General features: G+C 48.9%; 1 protein-coding gene across 1 annotated transcript in view; it reads right to left on the reverse strand.

Moving 5' to 3' along the window:
- TNR (tenascin R) overlaps positions 1–19,143 on the reverse strand; it is a 303,471-nt gene extending 284,328 nt beyond the window's left edge. The window contains exon 1 of the mRNA XM_050962984.1: positions 19,102–19,143. The gene's annotated coding sequence lies outside the window, so the exon portion shown is untranslated. The remainder of the gene's footprint in view (positions 1–19,101) is intronic.
- Between the last annotated feature and the right edge of the window lie 254 nt (positions 19,144–19,397).

The following is a 19,397-nucleotide window of genomic DNA, read 5'->3' on the forward strand; positions in this document are numbered from 1 at the left end:
CAGAAGAAGGACCCTCTGCTGAAATGCTGCAGGCGACAGCGGCAGTCATTGAGCAGCTCAATTGCCTGCCGCTGTTTTCTGCGGTACACTGGCAGAAGGTCCTTCTTCAGTGGCGCGACGGGAGTGGAACCGGAAGCTCCTGTGCACCCCGTGGGGAGCGCACAAAATGCTGCCCCCTGAACCTGGTGCCCTAGGCGACCACCTAGGGTCACCTAATGGAAGCGCCGGCCCTGTAAAAACAGCAGCGTGGCTCTGTACCGGGGTGGCTACCCGCTCCTGGGGTGGTGATCTTGAGAGGCGAGGGTGTAGTGGGGTGGTTACCCACTCCTGGCCAGAAAGGGGTTAAAAGCCAGCCCTTGGAGAGGGCTGGGGCTGGGAGCCTTAGGCTGGGCTGATTGGGAGGCAGCCTCAGCTGTGGCCACACCCCAAACAGACTCAGCTGGCCCTATACAGGCAGGGAAGCCAGGGGCAGACACACAGGCTCTCTCTGGTCTGAGAGGGAGCAGGGCCTGGCTGCCTAGCAGAAAGGGTTCTAGGAGTGAAGCAGGGCTGGGGAAAGCCAGAGAAGCAGGGGAGCTCCTGGCTGGCAACTCCCCAGGCTGCAAGGCCTGGTTTAGGCCTAAAAGGGTACTGGGTGGTAGAGGAAGGCAGCAGGTCCAAACCCCCTTGCCTGTGATGAGTGGCTTATACTGCAGTCTGCCCCAGGGAGTGGGGCTAGATGGTGCCTGGCAGTAGCCCAGACTGAGGTGAGGTGGGGTTAGTGGGTGGGGATTCCCCTGGGTGGGGAGACTCAGAACCTGAGAGTGTGGGGGTACTGCCAAGGGGGTAGCACCCCAGAGAAAGGGGCACTCGGGTCCGGGAGGGACATGGGAGCCCAGTGGTAAGGCGGATCACCGGCCTGCAGAGGGCGCTCCAGAGCTGGGATGAGCTAATTCCGAGGGTGACCAGCAGTGGGCGCCGCTGGGTGAATCCATGCATCGCTACAGGCCCCAGCAGCTCAGCCTGAGTACAGTCCCATTGGAGATTCTGGGTACATACTCCGATGATTCACTCAAGCTGCCATCCTTTCCGCTGTAGCCCCACTGCCACTGGATGAAAGCTAGCACATGCACATCTACCCGAGCTGGAAGCTACATCTCAGCTGCAACGGAGCTGTTCCTAGCAAGGCCTGTGTTCTTGCAGGTGTGTGTTCCAGGCCTATGAAAATTCTGCCTCCTGACCTCACAAGCCTCTCCCTATCAATCAGCAGCATCGCCATTCTGATGGGAGGTCACAGTAGCAAAGCCAGATGTTCTCTTCCATAGCTATGTCCAGTCCCATGGCGGGTTCTGAATGTCAGTGCAGACACTTTGAACTGGGCCTTGTGTTCCATGGGAAACTAGTGCAGAAGAGATGAGATCATGCCGACTTGTGGCACTAATCAAATGGGCTGCTGCATTATGTACTGGCTGGAGCTTTTGGAGTGGGGGTGGGAGGAAAGAGGAGAAATGTTCTCTCTTTGTAGTAATGAAGCCTGGAGATCATGAACATGTAGGTCACCATGGCTGTGAGTGTTTAGACAAGACGCGCTGCGGTCTTTTCCCAGACACAAATGAAAGTGGGCACTTTTTGTTGCCACAGCTATTTGAGCGTCCAAGAGCACTGAAGTGTCCAGAAGGTGACACAACAAGGTGCTCAGATACTACAGTCATGAGGGCCGTAGAGGTAGATGGATAAATAAGACAGGGCCAACTGTACAGCAGAGACCAGAGTTTGCGTAAAGCCCATATCAAAGTGCACCAGTTTTCATTTCTGCTGCCTTTTATAGGTTGGTAGAATAAAAGTTTAATGATTTTTATAAGCTTTCTATAAAGTCTGAATTTGGCCATAGCATTGAAATAGCCCTCCTCAAACCACAGCACGCTCCCACATATAGAGCTCTTACCTCATCTGTTGCAGCAGCATTCAGCGGCATCATGGACCATCAAGCTCAAGCTTCCACCTTATGCCTCACGCTGCATCAGATACATAACCCCAAGGCTGCAGACAAACTGCATCTGGGAACAGATGCCCTTGAAGTGAAATCTTCTAGGAGCATTGGATTCAAACAGGTTTAAGCCCACCCTTTGTGAACATGTTAATTGTCTGGTTCCTACAAGCCAACAACAGTACAGTATGTTCAGAGAGACAGAATTGGGCCAGCTTATTCCCTAGGATTTTCCATTGAAGAGAATGCATTTACTCTACAGTTGTTACAGTAGCAGAAGTTACTTAGTTAAGAGAACAGATGCTAGAAGTTCATACAATGAATTTTAAAAAAAGCTTAGCTCATGAAGCCAGAGTGTCACATTTGTGATAGTCTGGGGATGGGTGGCAGAGTTGTCTCCTTAACTTGGGTAGAAATCATGAGGTACTCAAGATGCATCAACTGAACCAGGTTGTCTGAACTCAGGCCAGGTTCTCAGAACATATTTGGGACCCTCAGTGAGCCCATCAGGTAACATGAGCTGAGTTTCTGCTCTGTAACAAAATCCAGAACCAGGTGAGTTTGAGTGTCGTTACGACAGGCTAGCATAGCTCCTGTTGAGATTCCAGAATTGGAAAGCCAATGAGCATTACATTTTTTCAGATATCCACCACTTTTGGTTGCCTTGATTGTCCAGCTTGAGGCTCCTAAAGCCTGTAAGTCAGAGGTGCTGAGTTCCTACAATGCCAACTGAAGTCAATGGGAGCTGGCTTAGTGGTCAGTCATGTACCATATACCTCAAGGATCTAATAGAGGAGAATAGCTGAAAGGCACTCATGTTGCTTGAATGGCCAGCCCACTGCACCAACTTACCAGCACAGAAAGTTTCTCTAGTGTTGATCTAACTTGACTTCCCTGCCTTCCAGACAAAGGCAGGAGAGAGACGGTGTTCCCCAGGGACAGCAAGCAGAATCTCAGCTCTCAGGCTCACTAAATTAAGCTGACAAATACAAACAGAGGAGGGGAGTGGGAAGAAAGGCAGGGAGTGAGGGTCAGCTCCTGCTTTGCACGTTAATAACTCTGGCTTTTCAGCCTCAGACAATTTTAAATAAGAGATTAACTGATATGCAGTTTTTAAAATGCCTATCAACATCTAGATATGAGCTGCAAAGCCCCTTGAGAGGAGAACTACACTCCCTCCCTACCTGGGCAGTAGCTCCTTGCATCTCCGCCACAGAAATTCTGAATTCCCACATGCAAAAATTGGTCTAAGTCTTCTTGGCAAAGTTCAGGCTGAGGAATGCCGCATCTCTGCTAAACACTCATGTGCTCACACCCCACTCCCTGCTTTTTACCTTGCTAGTGTCACTGGCAATTATTAAGAGCACAGGAGACCAGAATATGTCCTGTCCCCACCAAACACACACCTTGTTAACCCCTTGACGGTTGTTGATTGTTTATAAGAAATGATCTGTATTATGGTAGGTGCCTAGAGACCTGAACCAGCATCAGGGCCCCTACGGTGCTAGGTGCTGGACAGACAGTGAGACGTGTGCCCTCAGCTAGAGGCTAAACAACCTACATAGACAAGGCAGACAAAGATGGCATCATCCTCATTGTATGGATGGGGAGCGGAGACAGAGATTAAGTGACTTGGCCAAGGTTACATGGGGAATCCATGACAGAGCCAAGAACTGACTCTAGATCTCCTGAGTCACCCCTCGAGTACCTTAACCACAGGCTCATCCTTTCCCTCACAGCTATTCAGAAGTCTAAAGTCAGTGTGTGATTTGTACTGAAAGAGGTGCTAGAGCTCAAGCAATTTTTTTTTAAACATTCATAACTGATGCGGCAAGCCTGGAGGTGCCTGGGCTCTGAACTGCCAAGCCCTGGCACAAATTAAGCCTGATCTAAAGTAGTTGTATAACCCTCGTTTCCTGGAGAGCTGCTGCAATCTTTGGCTTGTGGCTGGAGCCAGACAGGGCCCTTTGGGGATCTGTGCTCAGCATTCCTCCCCTTTTCCCCCCACCACCAGAGGGGAGTGCTGACTTCCCAACCTATGAACCAGCTCCTACCATTCAAAAATAACGACTGCTGGCTGGCTTGTTCCAGGCCACCCTAGTTCATGAAGAGACGACTCTGGCCTGGGGAACCCAGAGTGCAGTAAATATGCAGTGAGAAGCACCACAGTCCAATGGCTAAGGTCTTGTTACTCAGGAAACCTGGGTTCTAGTCCCAGCTCTGCCAATGACCTGCTGTGTGACCTTGGGTAAGTGCCTCAGTTTCCCCTCCTGCCACTTGCTCAGTCTTGCCTGCTTAGCATGTGAGCTCTTTGCAGCAGGGATGCTCCACTTGGTTTGTGCAGCACTTAGCCAGTGGAGCCTCCAGGCACTATCATGATATGACTAGCTAGTAGTCTAGTGTTAGATGATGTGACAGGGCCAGGGTTGGCAGAAGCGGAAGGCTAGGCAGCTTATGCTGCAGGGTGAAGTGGCAGAGGGTGAAGCCACTGCACAGCATAGGAAAGCTATGGAGACAAAACTAAACATGGGCTAACTGGTTATTCCATCAGCAGGACTCGGACTGCGTACACACACATCACAGCGTAAGTGTTCGCAGGGCTGACAGCCTGGGAAATGCCACCGTCCTTACAGTTAAAGGGGCACAGAAAAACTCAGGCTCCGTCATTAACAGACTGTGTGTATATAGGACAATTACAGCTGTCTGAGAATGCGTCCTTCTCTGTCTGCATGCCTGAAGCCGAGCATGGAGCTGGTGCAAACTAGCATAGCTCCTTGGAGTCAGTGCTGAGCTACCCCACCCGGGGGTCAGGCCTTTTAGCTTTCAGCCACCTGCTTATCATTTCCTTCATGCACTGTTCCACACTTGCTAGCCTAGTGTAGGTGAACCTGAAGGTCCAGCATTTCTCTGCCTGTCTCTGTCAGCAACTTCAGTTATCTCAATCCCCACCCCACGTTCTCTGGGACTCTCGGTGCCTCCCTCAGGCCAGGCCCCACCACACCCAGCCCCGTTTTGCTCCCTACCGGCCTGTCTCTGACTCACCCCTCCTTGTTGTCACTCCATGCTTCTCAGTCATTCAACCCCCTTCTGCTGCTCCCAGCCTGCCCCATGGCGTCTCCTACCTGCACTAGGAGCACCACCCCTTGTACCCTCACCTCTAGGAGTTTCCTAGCTCCCTGCCAGCACTACTCCTTGCACTCCTCTCCCTGCATCAGCACACCAACCTCAAGCTCCCCAAAGTCATCATTTGGGTGCCTGACTCATGAGACAATTTTTAAGCCAGAGATTTTTCTTTTAAAAAGCAATTTGACGTTCTTTTCCATTTGCCTTGTGGCTACTGAGCCTTTAGGCCGCACTTGTTTGCACTTTTAAGCTTTTCTCTGCAACCGCAAGGGCTAGAAACTCACTTAAAAAATAAAGCTGATTTTTCACGCAAACTCACCACTGCAGGAACTGGGGCTTTAAGAAATGCACCAAAATAATTGTCAAACTCATGAACAAATCACAAGAGCTGGCAACACTGTTTCATCCTCTCAGCAGCGCCACCAAACCACTTCCCCTTCACTGTCTGCAACATTTTGCTCCTCTTACGCCACTCACTTCTTGCTTCCACCGTGTCCTTCCCAGTGGGAAGCCCTCTAGACACAACAAGGTGCTCAGATACTACAGTCATGAGGGCCGTAGAGGTAGATGGATAAATAAGACAGGGCCAACTGTACAGCAGAGACCAGAGTTTGCGTAAAGCCCATATCAAAGTGCACCAGTTTTCATTTCTGCTGCCTTTTATAGGTTGGTAGAATAAAAGTTTAATGATTTTTATAAGCTTTCTATAAAGTCTGAATTTGGCCATAGCATTGAAATAGCCCTCCTCAAACCACAGCACGCTCCCACATATAGAGCTCTTACCTCATCTGTTGCAGCAGCATTCAGCGGCATCATGGACCATCAAGCTCAAGCTTCCACCTTATGCCTCACGCTGCATCAGATACATAACCCCGTATAAGGGGAGCACAGTCCATTGCGTACTAGCACACCGAGATATGGCCACCTCTGAGGATTGTGAACAACCAGGCAAATTTAAATTAACTTTAGCTATGAATAAAAACAGAGTTTCGAAGTATTTGCTTTTTAAATCCTCTTTTTTTGCAAGTCTCTAAGGAGATCAGAGCATTTCTCAGCCACACCTTCATTCCCTATCACACCCTGGAGCTGACTCCGCTGCTCTCCTCCCAGTGGGGTTTGCTTTGATCGTTATGTGTGCTTGTGTATGTAGAAAGGATACGCCCACGTGCTGTGGGCAGGAAATGCAGACACACACTGGATGTCTATTGATCTCCACCTGCTGTACAGAGACAAATGAAGCCTTTTGCTTTTTTACGGCTACTTTCAGCCACATTAAATTTCATTTCTACATCTATAAACCTAGATTGCTTTGAATGGGAGGTTTGATTGTGGAGTTTACAAGTTCCATCTACCTTGGGTAGAGACGCTGTTTCGTGTGACAGGCAGCACCTTGATAGAGTACTTGTGCTGCTGTCCCTTAAGTTTTCCACAGGACTGTACTTTAATTAGGCTTCCAGCTCTTTGGGGACAGCTATCACTCTGCCTCCAGTGGCAATCTAATGGACACTCACGTCTCTGAGTTCCGAAACCCAGTGGGGGTAGGGGAAAGGAGAAGACTCTTGTAACATCACCTGACCTAATATCCACCCGTCTTTGCTACTTTACCAGCCAAGGCTAACTTTGATATTTACAAGCTGGCAGGAAGGTCTCCATCGCCACTTAAACAGGCAGGGCTGACAAAACTGACTTATTAAAGTGTATGTTTTACTGAAATCCATTTAGGCGAACACAGAATACACATGTACTGCTGTTCCCTGCACCGCAGTGTTTATAATGCCTCACATGGCAGGCTCCAGCCTCACTCACTCTCTCTCTTTTGCTCGCCCTCGCTCTCTGGATGCATTTGCTGGAGACAAATTCACAGTAATCTATATAAACTCCAGGCTTTGACATCGCAAAGCATCAAAAAATTCAGACAATTACCTGGGCCCCACCAGGAGGCTGCTGAGAGAGGTTCTGCCAGTAGAAAACATCACTGTAAAGCAAGGATGATGGTTTTGAAATAAAACCCAGAGACAGAATTAGAAGAGAGGGGAAGCGAGAAAGAGCAAATTGAAGAGCGTAAAGTCCAGCTTGACCCTAGGTTGAGAGAGCAACAGCTAGTTACAGACCCAGTGGGGGCAAATCTGGTTTAAGTTTAGTATCAGGGTAGGGCACTGGTTTATTGTATTAAAATGCCATTTCCGGACAATTAGCTGGGGCCAAATAGCACCAAGGGCAGCCTAAGCTATAGCATAAAGGAAATGCAGTAAGTGAGCACACTCGAGCGGCGTGTGCCCAAAGAGATATGAAAAGCCAACCGATTTAGGCTTATTAAAGCCCCAGAGATGTGAAATATCAGCCAGCACAGGCTGTTAGTGCCAAGGAGACCTAGAATGCCAGCCAGCAAGGCCAGGGATATAGAATACCAGCCAAGCCACACTGTTCATGCCAGGGAGCTATAAAATGCCAGCCAACCCAGACCATTAATGCTGCGAGACATAAAATATCAGCTGTGAATTAACGCCAAGGAGGACTAAACCAAGCCTCATGAATAAGCAATAGTCACTGATCATACGAAGAAGCTGCTGGAAAGCCAATGCAAAGGGATGCAGTGAGTGGCACTGCTCATGAATGGAGTAGCAGCATGGCCAAGTGCCTGATTCTGCCACGCTTATTCATGTCAAGCAGCAGCTTATTCTGCTAGCAGGCTCACCTGGGTTCAGTGGGAGTAGCTGCGGAGAGGGGCCGTGTTCCACCTGGGTTAGAGCTGGCAGAAGTGTGCCCTAAAGAACACAGTTGCAGAGGGAATCTGGGCTGCACATGGCTCCCCTCAGGGATTATAAACAGGTGTCAGGGCGTCCCATTGTTCAGCCACTGGGAGCCATTGGTTCCAGTGCCGACAGGAACTCGGTGACCTTTCTGCCTGCCTTTAAAATGACGGACAGGTAGATTAGGCATTGTTCTTGGTACCTTTGGAAGCCTCTCTGGCCGGCAGTCCCAGCAGCATACACTACAGGTTTCTGTGCTGCTGCAGACTGTCTGCACCCAGCTTGTTGGCTCACACAAATTAAATGCTGTTACAAGTTGGCATTTTGCTCAATTACCTGTTGCATTTAGTGGTTACAAGGCCACATACCCTAGATAGCAGAAAGGAGCATCACAGATTCAGACAGCTGATGTAGGATGTGCCTTATAAAAGCAGCAAAGAATCCTGTGACACCTTATAGACTAACAGACTTTTTGGAGCATGAGCTTTCGTGGGTGAATACCCACTTCATCAGATGCATGTAGTGGAAATTTCCAGGGGCAGGTATATATATGCAAGCAAGCTAGAGATAATGAGGTTAGTTCAATCAGGGAGGATGAGGCCCTGTTCTAGCAGTTGAGGTGTGAAAACCAAGGGAGGAGAAACTGGTTTTGTAATTGGCAAGCCATTCACAGTCTTTGTTTAATCCTGAGCTGATGTTGTCAAATTTGCAGATGAACTGAAGCTCAGCAGTTTCTCTTTGAAGTCTGGTCCTGAAGTTTTTTTGCTGCAGGATGACCACCTTAAGGTCATGCATCTGACGAAGTGGGTATTCACCCACGAAAGCTCATGCTCCAAAACGTCTGTTATTCTATAAGGTGCCACAGGATTCTTTGCTGCTTTTACAGATCCAGACTAACACGGCTATGTGTTGGAGGGGTTTTAGCTGGGAACTGTATGTGATGGCGAGTGGAGTCGTGCACCGTGTTTGGTGGAGATTTTGTAGGTGTTGGTCTCTGTCTGAGACAACCACATCTGCTCTAACCCCTCAGACAGAGACCAACACCTACAAAATCTCCACCAGCATTCTCAAAACTACAATACCCGCATGAGGAAATAAGGAAACAGATCAACAGAGCCAGACGTGTACCCAGAAGCCTCCTACTGCAAGGCAAAACCAAGAAAGAAACCAACAGGACTCCACTGGCCATCACATACAGTCCCCAGCTAAAACCCCTCCAACGCATCATCAGGGATCTACAACCCATCCTGGACAATGACCCCACACTTTCACAGGCCTTGGGTGGCAGGCCAGTCCTCGCCCACAGACAACCTGCCAACCTGAAACATATTCTCACCAGTAACTGCACACCGCACCATAGTAACTCTAGCTCAGGAACCAATCCATGCAACAAACCTCGATGCCAACTCTGCCCACATATCTACACCAGCGACACCATCACAGCACCTAACCAGATCAGCCACACCATCACCGATTCATACACCTGTACATCCACCAATGTAATATACGCCATTGTATGCCAGGAATGCCCCTCTGCTATGTACATCGGCCAAACTGGACAGTCTCTACGGAAAAGGATAAATGGACACAAATCAGATATTAGGAATGGCAATATACAAAAACCTGTAGGAGAGCACTTCAACCTCCCTGGCCATACTATAGCAGACCTTAAGGTGGCCATCCTGCAGCAAAAAAACTTCAGGACCAGACTTCAAAGAGAAACTGCTGAGCTTCAGTTCATCTGCAAATTTGACACCATCAGCTCAGGATTAAACAAAGACTGTGAATGGCTTGCCAACTACAAAACCAGTTTCTCCTCCCTTGGTTTTCACACCTCAATTGCTAGAACAGGGCCTCATCTTCCCTGATGGAACTAACCTCATTATCTCTAGCTTGCTTGCATATATTTACCTGCCCCTGGAAATTTCCACTACATGCATGTGACGAAGTGGGTATTCACCCATGAAAGCTCATGCTCCAAAACGTCTGTTAGTCTATAAGGTGCCACAGGATTCTTTGCTGCTTTTACAGATCCAGACTAACACGGCTACCCCTCTGATACTTGATGTGCCTTATGTATTTCAAAGAGAAGATGCAGCTGAGGTTTGGAAACATCTTAGCCCTGAAGTTTGCTGTCTCCTGCATTGACAGGGATCAAAGGTTTCTCATAACTTCTAATGAAACTTTTCATATTTAGAATTTGGTGCCCTTGAGCCCCTGGAAAATTGCCTCTCTTCCTCCTGGGGCTCACAAAGGGATATGGTCTCAATGTTTTGCCTCAAATTCCAGCCACACAACTCTCACTAGAGAGACTTCCTCTCAGCCCACCAGATGAGGTCCCATCTTCCTTCCCCAAGAGGCAGCACCACCCCCTCCCACCCCCCATCAGACAGTTGGACGTGCTCAGCTATGCCCTACAGTGCCATCTACTACTTTGCCTCAGACTCACTGCTCCATCCAGGGCTCCTCTGATCATGGGACTCAGATCTTGCATATCTTGCCTTAAACTGCCCCTTGTTATGTCAAGCTAAGTATGGAAAGGTGAGCCTCAACATGTCTGAGTGCTGACTGGGACTCAAGCCAACGCATGGTAAACTCAGGCATATCTCCGGAGCTGACAGGAGAAGGCTGGCTTCATGGGGAATTAACTGAATTCTCTCTTTCCCAGTGCTACATGGATAAACTCAAGTAGGATAAACTTTTTCTGGGCAAGTACTCCTCTTCTGCAGTCAGCCAGGTTCCAGGGGTCAGGTCCTGGAGCTCAAGAACTTTTGGGCAGTGGCAAAGACCAACCACTTTGCTGCTGGACAACACTACTTCCGTTGCACCTTAACGCACAGAAACTGAACTATTAATGGATTATTTATATATACTGACAGTAATGGGATTCCCACCAACAGGACAATTGCTCATAGTCAGATTAGTATCTCGTGTATTGCAAGTGCCCTTCCACTGAATGAAGGGCCCACAGGTCACCAGCTGCTCAGGTCTACGGTGATGGACTGATAAGACAGTACAACAGCAGACAGCTCTAACCTGGTGCAGCTTGGTCACTCCTTGAGGTGACCAGCTAATCTCACATAGGTTCCCACATGCTGAACAGCCACACTGCAAGTGAAGAGACTTAGCAGCAGGCATCGTGGCCTATAGTGAGTTATTTCATAGAGTTTTACTTATATATCAGACCACTTTTGCATGTGTTTTAATGCTATGTCTGAACTGGTCTATGTGACTCACTCCCACCTTTGTAGGGACAACCCTATGGCCTGTACTCCTTAGTTTGTCTTGAAATGAGACAAAGGGTCATCCCTCAAGCAGGATAGTCAAAGGGTTCTTAAGTTGAAATGTAAGCTGATCAAAACGACCACTCATGGAGCAAACAAAAGTTAGGGGCTGTGTAGAGAGTCTTTAGCTAGAGGTCAAATTAGATTGTACTGGACACCATCACATTGCTTTAAGTCAGGGTATTCCTATGGAAAAGGGAAGTCATGTGAGAGACTATCAGAAGAAAACAATTATAGAGCAACAGGTACAAATGGCAACTATGCAGGAGGACATAATTACCGAAAGTGAAGTTATGAAGTATAGCTAGAATGGTAGATTGTGAGGGAATTGTGCTACTGTAAGAGACTGAATTGCTTCTGTCTCTGCTAGAATCTATCAGACATGGATGGATCATGTGTCAGAGAAAACAAGTGTCTCCCTTTGTCCTTTTATTCTCTCCATGTACCTTCCAATAGGGGACTAGAGGAAAGACAATGATCCACCACCTTGGCTTATTTAAATAGATTGAGCTTCTAGTGCATTCTGCCTGACATATGACAGCATAGCAGCTAGCGCTGTGTAGTTTGGGGATGATGTGATTCCAATTCTATTATCAGGTGAGTGGATTCTCTACTGTCCTTAGGGGAATGCTGATCACCATCCCTTCACCTTTCAAGTTCGTAAGAGACAACAAGCTTAGTGATCACTTCCAGCTAGCTCCACAGCAGAGTTAGGCCCCACGTGCCCAGTTAAAGCCATTGTGGATAGTGGTGCGTGAGAGTCATGCTGATCCCCCCTGATTCCAGCCTTATCTACACTGGGATTTTAGCCACGGGCATAGCTGCAGCAGTGCAAGCCACACCTGAGGTCATTGGCATCTGTGCCAGTCACACTGTGCCAGTGAATGGAATGTCATACGGGGGGCTTTCCACTACCACAGTGATAAGAGCTCAGTCCCTGAGCAGGCTAAATCACACTGCACCACTGTCAATCGTGTCACTCTAGGAGTTTCCACCAATGCAGCTACACCTGTAGCCACAATCCCATTGTGACTAGGCACGTGTGTTCTCTCTTTGAGGAAGCAGCATCCAATGAAGTTGACATTTAATTTCTCATTACAGACACAGTTAAAGAAAAAAGGGATTACAAATGAAGACTGTATCACGTCACACAGTGTCTCAGCTCCTGCGTGCCGGGTTCCTCTCTCTTCTGCTCGGGCAGTTTCATCAATTAATTGACTTCTTTCCCCATCTAATTTATGATTACTTAATGTTTGCTTATATAATATGCTCCAAGCCCTGCTTTATACTCTGCACAGTTACACTGCTAATGATTCCTCTCGCACTGTGTTTATTGCATTTTGCTATGTAGTCAAGAAAGATTCAGACACAAATGCAGCAAGAGGACTGCTGATCAGTCATAGAGCCCCTTCATTTCTAGGTCACCTGCCCCAGAGCAGCGGGGAGTGAAGTTCTTACCCTACAGTGGCCTGTGTGCAAGGAGCTCACGCCCTCCATGGCAGCTGGTTCTAATTCACACCCTTGTTGGCCATTCCCAGACAACAGGCCAAGGATTGAGTGACCTGGGGAGAAAGACCTTTGTGGCAGTGGAGATTGAGACATCTTAGCAGAAGGAACCCTTGCACTCCCCTTGCCTGCTCTGTAGACGGTCTGGGGACTGAAGTGAGGCCTGGACCATGCATAGATTTTGTGCTGGTATGATGATTCGGCTTAGGGGTGTGATAGTTTACTGATCTAGTTAGACTGGCATAAGCCCTAGGGTAGACACTGTTACACTAGTAAAATGTGCATTATACCAGTATAGCTTAGTCCCTTTCCCATTCAGGAACAGCTATACCAGTATAAGCACATTTAGACCCGTATAACAGCATCCACACTACAGAGGCTGCACTGCTTTCACTATAGGAGTCTGTGGTACAATTTGTTGGTGGGGCAAGGTCTCAGGTGGACTTTGTTCTCCAGGGCTCATGGTGGTACCTCTCACCATCGCTGAGTTCACTTTGAACAATAATCCATAAACATCCCCCTCTCCCTATTTGGGCCCATTGTAGAGGACCCAGTACGTGGGGACACAACCATTAGTCTTACTGGACACAGAATGCTGTGGGCTTTCTTCTTGCCTTGTAAGCCGCTCTTCCCACAGCCTCCCTTTCCTGCTCTGTTATTTTTGATGTGAAGAAGGTTAAGGAACAGGCATGAGGGAGTAGCAGGTTTAGGTAGAACTTTGGGACTAAACTGAGTGACCACCCTCCAAACGTTGCACCCACAACAAGCAAATGGGAGATTTCCCAAGGAGGTTAGCCACAGCTGCAGATTGAGGGTGGAGTGGTTGGACTTCAAAAGGCATGCAGGTTTTACAGTGAAAAACAACAACAAAAAAATCTAAAACCATCACTGCCCCAAGAATACTTTATTTGGGTCACTCCAGGTACAGAGTGGATTGGGCAATTTAACTTTTCTGGAAAAGCTAGAGTTGCATCTGGGGGTGGAGACCACAGTCTAGGTTTCAGTACACTGAAACATCCAAGGGCTTGTCTACACTAGACAGGGTTTTCTGGTATATTTATGTCCGCAAATCCTCCTAGAGAAGGCACAGCTTATATCAGCAAAATAGTTCTAGTGCTAGTGTAGCTTTGTCATAAACAGATAGCTAAGGGTTAATGTTCTTTTACCTGTAAAGGGTTAACACAGGGAACCAAACACCTGACCAGAGGACCAATCAGGAAACAAGACTTTTTCAAATCTGAGTGGAGGGAAGTTTTGGGTGTCAGTTCTTTGTCTTGGGTCTGACCCTCTCGGCTCTGAGAGTGATTTTTCTATCTCCTGGCTTTCTAATCTTCTGTTTCCAAGTTGTAAGTACAAGGATAGTAAGACAATAGGTTTATATTGTTTTCTTTTGTATTTACATGTGTGTAGTTGCTGGAATGTGTTAAATTGTATTCTGTTTGGATAAGGCTGTTTATTCATTTTTTCTTTTAAGCAATTGACCCTGTATATTGTCACCATAATACAGAGACTATTTTTAATGTCTTTTTCTTTCTTTTTATATAAAGCTTTCTTTTTAAGACCTGTTGGAGTTTTTCTTTAGTGGGGACTCCAGGGAATTGAGTCTGCAGCTCACCAGGGGATTGGTGGGAGGAAGAAGTCAGGGGGAAAATCTCTTTGTGTTAGATTTACTAAGCCTGACTTTGCATACCCTCTGGGTGAGGGGGAAGAGAGATTAGATCTCTCGGTACTTGTGTTTCCAGGACTGGAAGCAGGGAATCTCCTAGGGTTGCCAGGGAGGGGAGCCTGGGAGGAAGTAACAAGGAAACAAGGGGAGGGGGGTTATTTCCCTTTGTTGTAAGACTCAAGGCATCTGAGTCTGGGGATCCCTCAGGGAAGGTTTTGGGGAGACCACAGTGAGCTAGGCACTGTATAATCCCTAGCTGGTGGCAGCAATACCAGGTCCAAGCTGGTAACTAAGCTTGGACGTTTTCATGCTAACACCCAAATTTTGGACGCTAAGGTCCAGATCTGGGAAGAAATGTTATGACAAGCTTATATCAGTTCCCAAATAAAATAAACTATACTAGCGAATAGGCTTCTAGATTAGGGCTTCAACTGGCATAGCTACATAGATTAGGGGTGATTTTTAGTGGTAAGTATACTGCCCTAGGGTATAAACTCAGCATAGAGCCTTTCCATAGGGGTCTGGATTGGCCCAGTTCCCCTCACGTGGAAGGCAGCATTGTTCTGCTAGCTGAAGAACCACAGCATAGTATGGTTGCACTTCTACAGCACCTTCCATCCAAGGGCTGCCAAGCCCTCTACAAGCCTTAATGAACACCCCTGTGAGGCAGGTAGATTGGTATCATTGCCCCCTTTCTACACATTGAGGGGGAGATTTGGGGCAGAGAGACATTAAGGGCCTGATTCTCAGAGGTTCTGGACTGCACCGGAAAGTGGTGAAAGAGTTCAGAATCGGGCCTTTAAAAGGCCTAGCCTAAAATCACACAGGAAGTGAGAGAGAGAGCCCAAAAGTCCTTCCTCCCACCGTGGTGCTTTAGCTACTAGCCCATACTCCTTTGCACTCCGAAGAGTCAGCAGCATCCGTAGCTAACAGGGTCAGGATAGGGCTGAGTTTTCTTCTTTGCCCTGGATCTCAGAGCTTTGAGTATTCCACTTCCCAGCCCCTTTCTAGCCTAGGTCTTCTCCCTTACACCTCCAGGCTTGTGCCCAGACCCCATCACTACCTTGTTGAGATAGCCAAAACAGAGGAAGAGGGATGGGACCCCCATTTCAGCATCATAGGTCATATGAGTGACTCTCTCTGCAATACTGAGTATGTGACTCACGAGAGCAGCCCTTCTGAGTTTAGTAGGAAGCACTGCAGAATTTGGCCTTTAATTATCTGGAGGGGTCACTGCACCAGGAAGCACCCTTTCTGTCTCAGAAGCCGAGGTGCTGCCCATAAGGCAAATCGAGGCACCGTGAGCATGAAACGGGACCAGCAATTGAACCCATTTTCCCACATGCCAATGCAGGTAGCAGGCTGTCCTTTTCTTTCAAAGCAAATTCTTCCCTGATGAACAGGCAACTAACTCCCTGAAAGCAGTGCTGGAGCCTGCTGCCTGCGCACACAACTGGTAGCAGCCTGGCAAGCTTCTCCCCCTCTGCCCCGGAGGGACTGCCTTTAGGCACTCAACCCCCAGCGTTTGGCACCTCTGGTGAGTTTGCCAAGTAGGGTGCCAGCTACAAGGGTGGTTTGTGCAATAAGGAGACCTAACCACTAGGAATGGCACTAAGGCATCCAAACTCATTGCTCACAGATAACCAAGGAGCTGTCATATGCTGCTGATTTTGACCAGATTATAGCATGGGACCTGGGGTCCAAAAATCTTCACAACATTTTGTTTCCAGTTTCTCTGATTAAATATTTCTTATTTCTGAGCAATTATGCAGGGGACCAAGATCACAAAGGCCAAGTAAATGGGCTTGGCCCAGGAGGTCACTGCAGGATTGGACAGGGCAACATCAGCCTTCACAGCATTAGCTTTGGCTAGTGCCTCCACAGTCATGGGCCCACATGCCCAGCCCAGGATTACAGTAGATGATGCTGGGAAATGCTGCTCTCCAGCATGAAGGGAGAGCAGCCCGAAAGCAATTCAGGCAGAAGATATCTTCCCAAATAACTCTTTACAAGTTGACCACACAAATGGAGCTCAGAAGGCCACTATATCCACCACTTAATTCCCAGTTCTCCTGATTATGTGCTCCGAAAACTTATGTCCTGTGCTGAGCCCCAGGCTCAAAGGTAGGGCAAGTTTAGGAGCAGGAACGCCAAATCTCTTGCAGCAAATTGGCATGTTGGTTCAACAGAACTGTGTGTTTTATCCCCAACATCCTAATGAACAGACTGGAGGCCACATTCTGCCAAGGCTGCAGAGCTATCTGCAGTGTTTATCCATCGCCAGAGTTTATATTTCCCTGTCTGTTTGTTCTTGCCCAGCCTTTACATGCATGCATTAAACTGCTGCTTCCCTGCCCAGCAATGGAACTCATGTGTGTTCCCATCCGGTGCTGGAAGAGCCATGAGGACAAAACAATCAGAAAGGGGTCCAAAAATCCAAGAGTAAAACAGACATTCCTTTAGTAATACAGACCCTGGCAAGCTAACCAGCAAATGCAGACAGGGAACTGCCTTGTTCCCAGAGAGCAAAACGTTGTCGAGCCCTGAAAGCTGGCACACAAACAAAAAAAGCTTCAGAGTTCATTATTCCTTTCATTTGGAACTTTGTTTTATATTTATCAGCGACTATTTAAAGTTAAAAAGGGGGTGGAAATCAGTACCAAAACCCCACAACTTTACAGTTTGCTGGGTAACTATTGGGTTAATACTGGGGGACAGGAGGACAAAAAAGGAAGCATTTAGAGAAAAGTAAAAGCAGTTTAATGCTGTGGTTTCTTTAATGAGCTGTATATTAGCAGTATGTACACTTACAAATATACACACGTACTGCATTGCCTTAGTTTAAAAGCATCGTATTTACACTTAGACTCACATTAACAGATCAACCTACGGTAATGTACTGGATATTCTTAATAATCAATATATTCTTATATTTGAGGGGGTCCAAATTTGGGACAGAAAAAGAGTCAAAACCAAACAACAGCTTTTGTAAAACCCAGGGATTTTTCAGTTAAAATAAAGAATCAGTAAAAACTGAAAATAAATGGCCTTAGTTGTCCCCCCGTAGCGCATGATCCCTGAATAGGGTTGGGAGACAGCTGTTAAACATACAGGAGATCTCTGTCTAAAGCGGTGCAAGAAAGTGCAGTCGCCAGAGGGGAAGAGTACACCTTCCTAGTCCTCTACTGTGCTGGGCCTGATTCTCCCCAGGCCAGTTGCAGGCTGTTTGCGCAAGATCTTTAAGCAGGGATGTGCTTTCCACAGGGGAGAACAGAAAGAGAAAACCAGACTGAAACCCTGCCCTCTGCAATACCCAGCACGTGGGATCAAGCTCTCTGATTCTCCAGTAAGCATCTTACAGTTGGGCCCCATTCCTCTCCCTGTTAGAAGCTGTAACAGGTATCTGTGAATGGAGGGCATTTAATTAATTTGTGCCTTGGAAACGCCCAAGTCTCTGCTTCACCCAACCTTCCCCATCCCCCCTCCACAGGAAACCTACAGGAAGCCTGCAAAATGAGAGCTGTGTTACACAGCAAGGGAAACCAAATCAGCTAAACTTCCTGAGTGGAAATTTCAGGCACTTCAGACTCATTTCCAGGGACAGCTCTAGGGGTGGTCAAGCCACAGGCATCCCCTGGAATGGCCAGAGTTCAGACACGAAGGGAAAAAAAAGTGACAAATTCACCAAAGGGCTCACTCCGTGCTTCTTCTCCAGGTTTGTCAGTTGCATCCATGTCTTTCTTCCCTGGGTCCCATCCACCCTATCCTTCATTCTACTTTCTGCACCGGGGTTCTGGCTTCCCCTCTAAAATCAGTGAGATTTGATGTGATCCCCGAGTGCTTTACAAAATATCAGGCCAAATCCTAAGCTGATGTGAAACAATTTAGCGCCACTGACTTTGCTGGAAAGCTGATGATTTCCACCAAACAACATGCCAAAAAAAAAAAAAAATCCCTTCGCCTACCCCTATATGCAGCCAGTTCTGGGGCGGAAGGTGGCAGCTGTGTAAGGAATACCACCGACAGTTAGGGGAAAAAAACACCATATCTAGGGGGAAATGCAGGGGAATTTAAGCAATTAAACTTTAGCTCTCCAAGTTGTAATGTCGGGGTTCCCAGAAGCACCGTGGGATATTCCATGACCCCAAGCTCTGGGGACCTCCACGTGACACTTCCCTGAGCCCAGTGCCCCACACCATGGGGTGGGGTTCCCCAGACTCAGAGGGGAGCGCGCCACCGATCCAGCCCCACATCCCCACCTCCCGCTGGCTCTTCCCAGGCGGAGGAAGGAACGCGTCAGGTAGGAGCTTGCCACAGAGGAACCGGGCTTGTCCCGGACGGTGTCCAAAGAAGGCCTGGCCCGGCCACCTTGGCATGCAGGAGGGAACATTTCCCCAGGGCGGGCGCGGCAGAGGCTCCTTGCAGAGAAGCGCACCCAGCCTTGCAGCTCCCCCCTCAGGCCCTTCCACTTGCCAAAGCGGCCCCGCGCGAGCCATCGCAGAGCCACTGAGGGCCCGATCCTCAGCGAGCAGCCTCCGCCCTGCGCCGCCCCGGGCAGGGACACTCCACTTGTGGCATCCCCTTTCGGCCAGGCTGCGTGGCTGGTCCGCCGGGGGGAGCCCGGGGCTCGCCTCCCCACACGCTGTGCCGGCAGCTGCCCGGCTCAGCCTCGGGCGGGGCTGCCCGGCTAGCGCGCCCCTGGCTAGGTCTGTGCCCGGCGCACGCAGCCAGGCCCGCTCCCTGCAGCGCTCTCCGTGGTGCTGAAAGCCAGCGGGGGCCGCCCTGGAGCAGCTGCGCGGGACTTACCGGCAGCAGCCGCAGCCAGGCTCTGGCGCTCCGCGGCCCCGGGGGACGAGCGGGGACAGCAAGTCGGGCGGCGCAGTCCGGGGCTCTGGGGAATAGGCGGCTCCTAGCTCCCTCCAGTCGGCCGCCCCTGCTCAGCCTGCCGGCGCGCAGCGCAGAACCCCGGCGCAGGCTGCGGCGGAGGGCGCGCGCGATGGCTCGGCTGTGGCTGGCTCTGGCTTAAATTTCAGCAGCATGGTCCCCACCCCCCCTGCCCACCTCCCGCCGCCTCTCCCGGCCTGGCCCCGCGCGCAGCCCCC

Source organism: Gopherus flavomarginatus, chromosome 7, assembly GCF_025201925.1.
Source record: "Gopherus flavomarginatus isolate rGopFla2 chromosome 7, rGopFla2.mat.asm, whole genome shotgun sequence".
Taxonomy (NCBI): domain Eukaryota; kingdom Metazoa; phylum Chordata; order Testudines; family Testudinidae; genus Gopherus; species Gopherus flavomarginatus.